The sequence below is a fragment of the Oncorhynchus clarkii genome, unplaced genomic scaffold (genome assembly GCF_045791955.1).
Source record: "Oncorhynchus clarkii lewisi isolate Uvic-CL-2024 unplaced genomic scaffold, UVic_Ocla_1.0 unplaced_contig_1599_pilon_pilon, whole genome shotgun sequence".
In the NCBI taxonomy this organism is placed as follows: Eukaryota; Metazoa; Chordata; class Actinopteri; order Salmoniformes; family Salmonidae; genus Oncorhynchus; species Oncorhynchus clarkii.
This window is the reverse complement of record NW_027260980.1, coordinates 597,501-610,000: the sequence shown is the minus strand read 5'-3', so window position 1 is coordinate 610,000 and position 12,500 is coordinate 597,501. Positions and strand designations below refer to the sequence as shown.

The 12,500-nt window shown below is 49.2% G+C and overlaps 1 protein-coding gene across 1 annotated transcript in view; it reads right to left on the bottom strand.

Annotated features, from left to right (window-relative positions):
* LOC139402787 (FERM and PDZ domain-containing protein 1-like) overlaps nt 1-12,500 on the bottom strand; it is a gene marked incomplete at its 3' end in the record, with an annotated part of 65,023 nt that overhangs the window by 38,916 nt on the left and 13,607 nt on the right. The window contains exon 2 of the mRNA XM_071146702.1: nt 5,674-5,789. The remainder of the gene's footprint in view (nt 1-5,673; nt 5,790-12,500) is intronic.

Below are 12,500 nucleotides of genomic sequence, written 5' to 3'. Positions count from 1 at the left end.
ACACACACACACACACACACACACACACACACACACAGGAAGGGGGGAAAGATCTCTACAGGTGCTGGAACCAATCCAGACCAGAGTAAACATTACTGAATCACACCAGGGCCTGTCATCACAAAGCATTTCAGAGTAGGAGTGTTGATCTAGGATCAGGTCTCCCCTGTCCATGTTGTAATCTCATTCATTCTGATCTAGGATCAGGTCTCCCCTGTCCATGTTGTAATCTCATTCATTCTGATCTAGGATCAGGTCTCCCCTGTACATGTTGTAATCTCATTCATTCTGATCTAGGATCAGGTCTCCCCTGTCCATGTTGTAATCTCATTCATTCTGATCTAGGATCAGGTCTCCCCTGTCCATGTTGTAATCTCATTCATGATGATTTACAAGTCAAACTAATCCTAGACCAGCACTTCTACTCTGAGACTTTGTGATTACAGGCCCAGACCTAAACAGAATCATACTAGGTTAGACCAGACTAACAGAACAAGACCAGGATAGACCAGACTAACAGAACAAGACCAGGATAGACCAGACTAACAGAACAAGACCAGGCCAGACCAGACTAACAGAACAAGACCAGGCCCAGACCTAACAGAACCTTACCAATTTTATCAACTATTTACGTAAAAAAAAAACTAAAGTTGTATTACAAAAGTAGTTTGAAATGTTTTGGCAAAGTTTACAGGTAACTTTTGAGATATTTTCTAGTCACGTTGAGCAAGTTGGAACCGGTGTTTCTCTGGATCAAATGCGCCAAATAAATGGACATTTTGGATATAAATCGACGGAGTTAATCGAACAAAAGGACCATTTGTGATGTTTATGGGACATATTGGAGTGCCAACAAAAGAAGCTTGTCAAAGGTAAGGCATGAATTATATTTTTATTTCTGCGTTTTGTGTCTCGCCTTGAAATATGGTTTCTCTCTTTGTTTACGGAGGTGCTATCCTCAGATAATAGCATCGTTTGCATTCGCTGAAAAGCCTTTTTGAAATCTGACACGTTGGCTGGATTCACAACAAGGATAGGTTTAATTTGGTATCTTACAGTTTCATTTTTTATTTATTTTTATTTTAATAGTAATTTTTTGAATTTGGCGCTCTGCATTTTCACTGGCATTTGGCCAGGTGGGACGCGTCCCACATATCCCAGAGAGGTTAACCCAGTCCTGGAATGGGCACATTCCTCATAACTGACCTGCCATCCAGGATCCCGTTAGATGACGCTTTAGGTGGCTTTCCAACCGTCCATTTAATTCCCCTTCCCAAGTTACCCTCAGCCAAGGAGACGGCTCAGCCAAGGAGACGGCTCAGCCAAGGAGACGGCTCAGCCAAGGAGACGGCTCAGCTCAGGGTGCAGCACGTCTTGCGGATCCATGGACTTCCGGTGGACATGGCCTCCACTTCTGGTTCTGGAAGGCGTTCTGCACCCTCATTGGGTCGTCAGCCAGCCTGTCTTCTGGTTTCCACCCCAAATCTAATGGCCAGTTGGAGCGAGCCAATCAGGACCTGGCAACAGCCCTTCATTGCCTCGTATCCTCCAACCCCACCACATGGAGCCAGCAACTTGAACTTGAACTGCCCTGTTGGTTAAGGGCTTGTAAAGTAAGCAATTCATGGTAAACTTGTTATATTCGGTGCAGGTGACAAAGTTTGATATCTTTGGGTGGAATACGTCCACCACAGCCTTCCCTGCTCGGCTACTGGTCTCTCACCCATCGAGTGTCTCTTGGGAAATCAGCCCACACTCTTCCCCGAGCAAGAGGAGGAAGTCAGCCTTCCCTGCTCGGCTACTGGTCTCTCACCCATCGATTGTCTCTTGGGATATCAGCCCCCGCTCTTCCCCGAGCAAGAGGAGGGAGTCAGCCATCCCTGCTCAGCTACTGGTCTCTCACCCATCGAGTGTCTCTTGGGATATCAGCCCCCGCTCTTCCCCGAGCAAGAGGAGGAAGTCAGCCATCCCTGCTCGGCTACTGGTCTCTCACCCATCGAGTGTCTCTTGGGATATCAGCCCCCGCTCTTCCCCGAACAAGAGGAGGGAGTCAGCCATCCCTGCTCGGCTACTGGTCTCTCACCCATCGAGTGTCTCTTGGGATATCAGCCCCCGCTCTTCCCCGAGAAAGAGGAGGAAGTCAGCCTTCCATGCTCGGCTACTGGTCTCTCACCCATCGAGTGTCTCTTGGGATATCAGCCCCCGCTCTTCCCCGAGCATGAGGAGGAAGTCAGCCATCCCTGCTCGGCTACTGGTCTCTCACCCATCGAGTGTCTCTTGAGATATCAGCCCCCGCTCTTCCCCGAGCAAGAGGAGGAAGTCAGCCTTCCCTGCTCGGCTACTGGTCTCTCACCCATCGAGTGTCTCTTGGGATATCAGCCCCCGCTCTTCCCCGAGCAAGAGGAGGAAGTCAGCCATCCCTGCTCGGCTACTGGTCTCTCACCCATCGAGTGTCTCTTGGGATATCAGCCCCCGCTCTTCCCCGAGCAAGAGGAGGAAGTCAGCCATCCCTCTGCCCAGACGTTCATCCGCTGCTGTCTCCGTACCTGGAAGAGAGCCCGGGTCGAGCTGTTGAAGACCACTTCCGGGTGTCGGCGACAAGCGGATCGCCACCGGACCTCTGCTTCCTGCTATCGGCTCAGTCAGAGGATATGGCTGTCCACTCGGGACCTGCCCCTCCGGGTGGACTCCGGTAAACTTCCTCCCCCGTTTCATCGGCCCTAACCATTTCTAAAGTACTTATCCTCTCTGCTGTTCGTCTTCTGATGCACCCCGTATACATCCCACAGATTAAACTTCTGTCTCCTCTTTCTGTTTGTCTGTTGCCAGTTTATCTTGTCAGTTTTTACCAGTGTGATTTCACGTTTTCTTGTTTCTCAAGTGTTTTTTCCCAAGTTTTCTCGGTTCTGACCATTCAGCCCTGACCCTGAGCTTTCTGCCGTCCTGTACCTGCCTGACTCTGACCTGACAACAAACCTCTGCCTGTAGACGACCTGGCCTTTGTGTTATAATAAATGATTGAGAACTGTACTATCTGCATCTGGGTTATAACAGTTGTTACACGGGGCAAATGTGATGCTAACGATCATCCAGATGATTCATGGATATTTACATGGCATTTGTCTTCTTCAAAAGTAGATTATGAAAAAAACTGAGTGAGGTTTCAGCTCATGCCAAACACTAAAACCACTCAACAACATATTTAATCCAATATATTCTAGTCCCTTCTCATTAATAGCATATCGCTAATGAACGCTTTGTCGTTTGGACTTCCTAAGTGGATCCATTGTCTATTTATCCGAATGTAAGACAGAACACTGGTATCTACTCTCATTGTTGTCTATTTATCAGAATGTAAAACAGAACACTGGTATCTAATCTCATTGTTGTCTATTTATCAGAATGTAAAACAGAACACTGGTATCTAATCTCATTGTTGTCTATTTATCAGAATGTAAAGCAGAACACTGGTATCTAATCCCATTGTTGTCTATTTATCAGAATGTATGACAGAACACTGGTATCTAATCTCATTGTTGTCTATTTATCAGAATGTAAGACAGAACACTGGTATCTAATCCCATTGTTGTCTATTTATCAGAATGTAAAACAGAACACTGGTATCTAATCCCATTGTTGTCTACTACAGTGTTGTGAGGGAGGAGCCATTAAACAATAGAAACAGCGTAGAGAAGCATTTCACTGTCAAGAAACAAGGTGGTGGAGTCATGTGAACACTTCTATTGCAGAGTACCTTCTCACTGTCTCTCCCTGCCTCCATGTCTGTCAGTCTCATCCACCTAGCTCTAATTTCCCCAGGCTTTTCTTGATCAATCCTTCATCCAACCATCACTCACACTCTTTCTATTTCTATCTCTCTCTCTCTGTTTATTAGATAAGTAGAAACAATGGGAGGAGTTAGATTTCCTCTGACAGGATAATACTCACACACACACACACACACACACACACACACACACACACACACACACACACACACACACACACACACACACACACACACACACTAGAGGCTAATGAGGCTACAGCTGCACATGTGCCCTACTCCACCATTCACTCCTTCTCCCTGCCTCACTCTTCCCATCTTCTCCTCCTCTACCTCTCTCTTTTACTCTTTCACTTCACCTCGTTCAACTTCTTCTTTATAGTTCTTTCACTTACAGCACGTTTATAAATTCACACTCAAATAAAACACACATCGGACAAATGGCATGTGCTTACACACACACACAGATAATGAGATTACTGTGAGTGTGTTACTGCGTCACCCCGCTGAGCCAGATTAGAGACAATCACCTCAGACCAACGGGTAGCCTTATACACGAACACAGAGACCCTCCTCTCTGTAACTGTCTCTGTAACTGTCTCTGTAACTGTCTCTGTCTGTTTCTCATTTGCTCTCTCTCCTTCATTATTTCTCTCTCTCATTTCTCTCTCTCTCTCTCTCTCTCTCTCGCTCTCTCTCAAACACACATACACATATACCCTCCTCCCCCTCCACATACACATATACCCTCCTCCCCCTCCACATACACATATACCCTCCTCCCCTCCACAAAAACAGTTCCCCTCCTCCCCCTCCACAAACACATATACCCTCCTCCCCCTCCACAAACAGTTACCCTCCTCTCCTTCCACAAACAGTTCCCCTCCTCTCCTTCCACAAACACAGTTCCCCTCCTCTCCTTCCACAAACACAGTTACCCTCCTCCCCCTCCACAAACACAGTTCCCCTCCTCTCCTTCCACAAACACAGTTCCCCTCCTCCCCCTCCACAAACACAGTTCCCCTCCTCCCCCTCCACAAACAGTTACCCTGCTCCACAAACACAGTTCCCCTCCTCCCCCTCCACAAACACAGTTCCCCTCCTCTCCTTCCACAAACACAGTTCCCCTCCTCCCCCTCCACAAACACAGTTCCCCTCCTCTCCTTCCACAAACACAGTTCCCCTCCTCCTCCTCTCCTTCCACAAACACAGTTACCCTCCTCTCCTTCCACAAACACAGTTCCCCTCCTCCCCCTCCACCAACACAGTTCCCCTCCTCCCCCTCCACCAACACAGTTCCCCTCCTCCCCCTCCACAAACACAGTTCCCCTCCTCCCCCTCCACAAACACAGTTCCCCTCCTCCCCCTCCACAAACACAGTTCCCCTCCTCCCCCTCCACAAACACAGTTCCCCTCCTCCCCCTCCACAAACACAGTTCCCCTCCTCCCCCTCCACAAACACAGTTCCCCTCCTCCCCCTCCACAAACACAGTTCCCCTCCTCCCCCTCCACAAACACAGTTCCCCTCCTCCCCCTCCACCAACACAGTTCCCCTCCTCCCCCTCCACAAACACAGTTCCCCTCCTCTCCTTCCACAAACACAGATACCCTCCTCCCCCTCCACAAACACAGTTCCCCTCCTCCCCCTCCACAAACACAGTTCCCCTCCTCCCCCTCCACAAACACAGTTCCCCTCCTCTCCTTCCACCAACACAGTTCCCTTCCTCCCCATCCACCAACACAGTTACCCTCCTCCCCCTCCACAAACACAGTTCCCCTCCTCCTCCTCCTCCACAAACACAGTTACCCTCCTCCTCCTCCCCCTCCACAAACACAGTTCCCCTCCTCCCCCTCCACAAACACAGTTCCCCTCCTCCCCCTCTCACCTGTGCTCTGTCCTCTGTATCAGGGCTCCATCATGGTGTATCCCCAGTTACTCCCCCTCTCTGATCTCTCTCTGGACATCCTGGTGAGGAAGAGGAGGGTGCTGCTTCTTCATATCCTGCTGATACAACACAACATGATTGATGGCCAGATAAATATTGAACAAACTATCAACTACAAATATCTTGATATGTAACCTGTTGCTAGGGTTACAGGAAGGTTAAGAGTCAGAGTAAATGTGTTGATATGTAACCTGTTGCTAGGGTTACAGTAAGGTTAAGAGTCAGGGTAAATGTGTTGATATGTAACCTGTTGCTAGGGTTACAGTAAGGTTAAGAGTCAGGGTAAATGTGTTGATATGTAACCTGTTGCTAGGGTTACAGTAAGGTTAAGAGTCAGAGTAAATGTGTTGATATGTAACCTGTTGCTAGGGTTACAGGAAGGTTAAGCGTCAGGGTAAATGTGTTGATATGTAACCTGTTGCTAGGGTTACAGGAAGGTTAAGAGTCAGAGTGAATGTGTTGATATGTAACCTGTTGCTAGGGTTACAGTACGGTTAGGAGTCAGGGTAAATGTGTTGATATGTAACCTGTTGCTAGGGTTACAGGAAGGTTAAGCGTCAGGGTAAAGGTTAGGGTAATGGTTAAGGTTAGGGTTAATATAGTATTATTATTATATTAAAGCTAGTATAAAAGTCAGCTGTGGATAAATACTGTATATTCAGACAGAAGAAACTCTAAATCTTTTTTAAAAGTGCTTTCCTCACCATCGCGAATAAGCATGCCCCTTTCAAAAAATGTTGAACTAAGAACAGATATAGCCCTTGGTTCACTCCAGACTTGACTTCCCTTGACCAGCACAAAATCACCCTGTGGTTTACGGCACTAGCTTCGAATAGTCCCCACATTATGCAACTTTTCAGAGAAGCCAAGAACCAATACACATAGTCCGTTAGGAAGGCCAAGGCTAGCTTTTTCAAACAGAAATTTGCATCCTGCAGCACTAATTCCAAAACGTTTTGGGACACTGTAAAGTCCATGGAGAATAAGAGCACCTCCTCCCAGCTGCCCACTGCACTGAGACTAGGAAACACTGTCACCACTGATAAATCCACCATAATTGGGAATTTCAATAAGCATTTCTCTACAGCTGGCCATGCTTTCCACCTGGCTACCCCAACCCCGGCCAACAGCTCTACACCTCCTGCAGCAACTTGCCCAAGCCTCTCCAGCAAATCTTCACCCAAATCCAGATAGCTAATGTTCTGAAAGAGCTGCAAAATCTGGACCCCTACAAATCAGCTGGTCTAGACAATCTGAACCCTCTCTTCCTAAAATTATCTGCCACCATTGTTGCAACAACTATTACCAGTCTGTTCAACCTCTCTTTCATATCGTCTGAGATTCCCATAGATTGGAAAGCTGCCGCGGTCATCCCCCTCTTCAAAGGGGGAGACACTCTAGTCCCAAACTGTTACAGACTGTCACGACTTCCGCCGAAAATGGTCTCTCTCCTTGTTCAGGCGGTGTTCGGCGGTCGACGTCACTGACCTTCCAGCCATCGCTGATCCATTTTCCATTGGTTTTGTCTTGTCTCACATCACACCTGGTTTCAATCCCATCATTACATGTTGTGTATTTAACCCTCTGTTTTACCTCATGTCTTTGTCGGTGATTGTTCGCTGTATGTATTGGTGCAGTATGTAGTAGTATGTTAGACGCTGCACTTCCCAGATCTCCTGGTAGACGCTGCACTTCCCAGATCTCCTGGTAGACGCTGCAATTCTCAGATCTCCTGGTAGACGCTGCACTTCTCAGATCTCCTGGTAGACGCTGCACTTCCCAGATCTCCTGGTAGACGCTGCACTTCTCAGATCTCCTGGTAGACGCTGCACTTCTCAGATCTCCTGGTAGACGCTGCACTTCCCAGATCTCCTGGTAGACGCTGCACTTCCCAGATCTCCTGGTAGACGCTGCAATTCTCAGATCTCCTGGTAGACGCTGCACTTCTCAGATCTCCTGGTAGACGCTGCACTTCCCAGATCTCCTGGTAGACGCTGCACTTCCCAGATCTCCTGGTAGACGCTGCACTTCTCAGATCTCCTGGTAGACGCTGCACTTCCCAGATCTCCTGGTAGACGCTGCACTTCTCAGATCTCCTGGTAGACGCTGCACTTCCCAGATCTCCTGGTAGACGCTGCACTTCCCAGATCTCCTGGTAGACGCTGCACTTCCCAGATCTCCTGGTAGACGCTGCACTTCCCAGATCTCCTGGTAGACGCTGCAATTCTCAGATCTCCTGGTAGACGCTGCACTTCTCAGATCTCCTGGTAGACGCTGCACTTCCCAGATCTCCTGGTAGACGCTGCACTTCTCAGATCTCCTGGTAGACGCTGCACTTCTCAGATCTCCTGGTAGACGCTGCACTTCCCAGATCTCCTGGTAGACGCTGCACTTCCCAGATCTCCTGGTAGACGCTGCAATTCTCAGATCTCCTGGTAGACGCTGCACTTCTCAGATCTCCTGGTAGACGCTGCACTTCCCAGATCTCCTGGTAGACGCTGCACTTCCCAGATCTCCTGGTAGACGCTGCACTTCTCAGATCTCCTGGTAGACGCTGCACTTCCCAGATCTCCTGGTAGACGCTGCACTTCTCAGATCTCCTGGTAGACGCTGCACTTCCCAGATCTCCTGGTAGACGCTGCACTTCCCAGATCTCCTGGTAGACGCTGCACTTCCCAGATCTCCTGGTAGACGCTGCACTTCTCAGATCTCCTGGTAGACGCTGCACTTCCCAGATCTCCTGGTAGACGCTGCACTTCCCAGATCTCCTGGTAGACGCTGCACTTCTCAGATCTCCTGGTAGACGCTGCACTTCTCAGATCTCCTGGTAGACGCTGCACTTCTCAGATCTCCTGGTAGACGCTGCACTTCCCAGATCTCCTGGTAGACGCTGCACTTCCCAGATCTCCTGGTAGACGCTGCACTTCCCAGATCTCCTGGTAGACGCTGCACTTCCCAGATCTCCTGGTAGACGCTGCACTTCCCAGATCTCCTGGTAGACGCTGCACTTCTCAGATCTCCTGGTAGACGCTGCACTTCTCAGATCTCCTGGTAGACGCTGCACTTCCCAGATCTCCTGGTAGACGCTGCACTTCCCAGATCTCCTGGTAGACGCTGCACTTCTCAGATCTCCTGGTAGACGCTGCACTTCCCAGATCTCCTGGTAGACGCTGCACTTCTCAGATCTCCTGGTAGACGCTGCACTTCTCAGATCTCCTGGTAGACGCTGCAATTCTCAGATCTCCTGGTAGACGCTGCACTTCTCAGATCTCCTGGTAGACGCTGCAATTCTCAGATCTCCTGGTAGACGCTGCACTTCCCAGATCTCCTGGTAGACGCTGCACTTCCCAGATCTCCTGGTAGACGCTGCACTTCCCAGATCTCCTGGTAGACGCTGCACTTCTCAGATCTCCTGGTAGACGCTGCAATTCTCAGATCTCCTGGTAGACGCTGCACTTCCCAGATCTCCTGGTAGACGCTGCACTTCCCAGATCTCCTGGTAGACGCTGCACTTCCCAGATCTCCTGGTAGACGCTGTACTTCCCAGATCTCCTGGTAGACACTGCACTTCCCAGATCTCCTGGTAGACGCTGCACTTCTCAGATCTCCTGGTAGACGCTGCACTTCCCAGATCTCCTGGTAGACGCTGCACTTCCCAGATCTCCTGGTAGACGCTGCACTTCCCAGATCTCCTGGTAGACGCTGCACTTCCCAGATCTCCTGGTAGACGCTGCACTTCCCAGATCTCCTGGTAGACGCTGCACTTCCCAGATCTCCTGGTAGACGCTGCACTTCCCAGACTTCCTGGTAGACGCTGCACTTCCCAGATCTCCTGGTAGACGCTGCACTTCCCAGATCTCCTGGTAGACGCTGCACTTCCCAGATCTCCTGGTAGACGCTGCACTTCCCAGATCTCCTGGTAGACGCTGCACTTCCCAGATCTCCTGGTAGACGCTGCACTTCCCATATGTCTCTGAATCCCTGCGTCAGGGGTACATTCAGTCCTCCACTTCACCCGCCCCCTCGAGTTTCTTTTTTGTGAAGAAGAAGGAGGGAGGTCTGCGTCCGCGTATTGACTACCGAGGTCTAAATCAGATCACGGTGAGGTACAGTTACCCGTTACCGCTCATAGCCACAGCGATAGAGTCAATGCACGGGGAGCGCTGCTTCACCAAACTAGATCTCAGGAGCGCTTGGTGCATATCCGAGAGGGATGCGAGTGGAAGATGGCTTTCAGTACCATCTCGTCATAGCGTATGGGTTGATGAATGCGCCATCAGTCTTCCAAGTTTTTGTAGACAAGATTTAGGATATAGTGTCTAATCGGTTTCCCCAGTTCACGTCGAGGGTCTGGGTTGATGAATGCGCCATCAGTCTTCCAAGTTTTTGTAGACAAGATTTAGGATATAGTGTCTAATCGGGGTCCCCAGTTCACGTCGAGGGTCTGGAGGGCGTTCATGGAACGTCTGGGGGTCTTGGTCAGCTTTACATCAGGTTTTCACCCCGAGAGTAAAGGGCAGGTGGAGAAAGTTAACCAGGATGTGGGTTAATCCAACCAATTACCTACCTCATCCCCATATGTGTTTTTGTTTTTCTGCTCTTTTGCTCACCAGTATTTCTATTATGTTTGTTTTACTGCATGTGTAACTCTGTGTTGTTGTTTAGGTCGCACTGCTTTGCTTTATCTTGGCCAGGACGCAGTTGTAAATGAGAACTTGTTCTCAACTGGCCTCCCTGGTTAAATAAATGTTTTTTTTTTGTTGTTTTTTACAAAAACCAAAATATTCCAAAGACAGTCAGACAAACAGACTTTACTCATCTGCAATGCAAGCTGAAGCTCCGTAAACATTTCTATTCAGAGAAATATGAGAGGGGGGTAGGAGATGGAGGGAGAGAGGGGGGAGATGGAGGGAGAGAGGGGGAGATGGAGGGAGATGGAGGGAGAGAAAGAGGGGGGAGGAGATGGAGGAGCTACAGTATCAGAACAGAGAGGAGAGACAGGTGGAGGAGCTACAGTATCAGAACAGAGAGGAGACAGGTGGAGGAGCTACAGTATCAGAACAGAGAGGAGACAGGTGGAGGAGCTACAGTATCAGAACAGAGAGAGGAGACAGGTGGAGGAGCTACAGTATCAGAACAGAGAGAGGAGAGACAGGTGGAGGAGCTACAGTATCAGAACAGAGAGAGGAGAGACAGGTGGAGGAGCTACAGTATCAGAACAGAGAGAGGAGAGACAGGTGGAGGAGCTACAGTATCAGAACAGAGAGGAGAGACAGGTGGAGGAGCTACAGTATCAGAACAGAGAGAGGAGAGACAGGTGGAGGAGCTACAGTATCAGAACAGAGAGAGGAGACAGGTGGAGGAGCTACAGTATCAGAACAGAGAGAGGACAGATGGAGGAGCTACAGTATCAGAACAGAGAGAGGACTGCATGAGACAGTCAGACAACAGAGAGACAGAGAAAGAATAGTGCAGAACAGATCTCTATGCCAGTTAGAAAGGTTTTGCTGCTCTGTGCTGCTCTCTCCTCTCCTCTCCTCTCCTCTCCTCTCCTCTCCTCTCCTCTCCTCTCCTCTGCTAAAACATCATCCATTAATAATATAGACTCCACAAAGAGTCTGGGACTTCCTCTGTTTCCCTCTTCGTCTTTTAATTTGTCTTTATTTTCCACCCTCCCTCCCTCCCTCTCTCCCTCCCTCCCTCCCTACCAAGTCGTTCCCTCCCTCCCTCCCTCCCTACCTACCAAGTCGTTACCTCCCTCCCTTCCTACCTCCCCCCCTCCCTCCCTACCTCCCTCCCTCCCTACCAAGTCATTCTCTCTTTCCCTCTCCTGAGTCTCTACCCACACCATCCTGCCCTTCACTCTCATCTCTCTCACTGTCTCTCTTCCTCTCCGTCTAACATAGAGGGGGTTGAAGCTGAGGAGAGAAAGGCTTCCCCCTCCCTTTCTAATTTTCTGTGTTTTCAGAACCTCAGCCTTGTTGAACCTACAGTGACCATGGCAATGAGATGATGTAACCTCAGACTTGTTGAACCTACAGTGACCATGGCAATGAGATGAATTAACCTCAGCCTTGTTGAACCTACAGTGACCATGGCAATGAGATAATCTCAGCCTTGTTGAACCTACGGTGACCATGGCAATTAGATGAGGTAATCTCAGCCTTGTTGAACCTACAGTGACCATGGCAATGAGATGAGGTAACCTCAACCTTAATGAACCTACAGTGACCATAGCAATGAGATGAGGTAACCTCAGCCTTGTTGAACCTACAGTGACCATGGCAATGAGATGCGGTAACCTCAGCCTTGTTGAACCTACAGTGACCATGGCAATGAGAGGAGGTAACCTCAGCCTTGTTGAACCTACAGTGACCATGGTAATGAGATGAGGTAACCTCAGCCTTGTTGAACCTACAGTGACCATGGCAATTAGATAATCTCAGCCTTGTTGAACCTACAGTGACCGTGGCAATGAGATGAGGTAATCTCAGCCTTGTTGAACCTACAGTGACCATGGCAATGAGATGAGGTAACCTCAGCATTGTTGAACCTACGGTGACCATGGCAATTAGATGAGGTAATCTCAGCCTTGTTGAACCTACAGTGACCATGGCAATGAGATGAGGTAACCTCAGCCTTGTTGAACCTACAGTGACCATGGCAATGAGATGAGGTAACCTCAGCCCTGTTGAACCTACAGTGACCATGGCAATGAGATGAGGTAACCTCAGCCATGTTGAACCTACGGTGACCATGGCAATTAG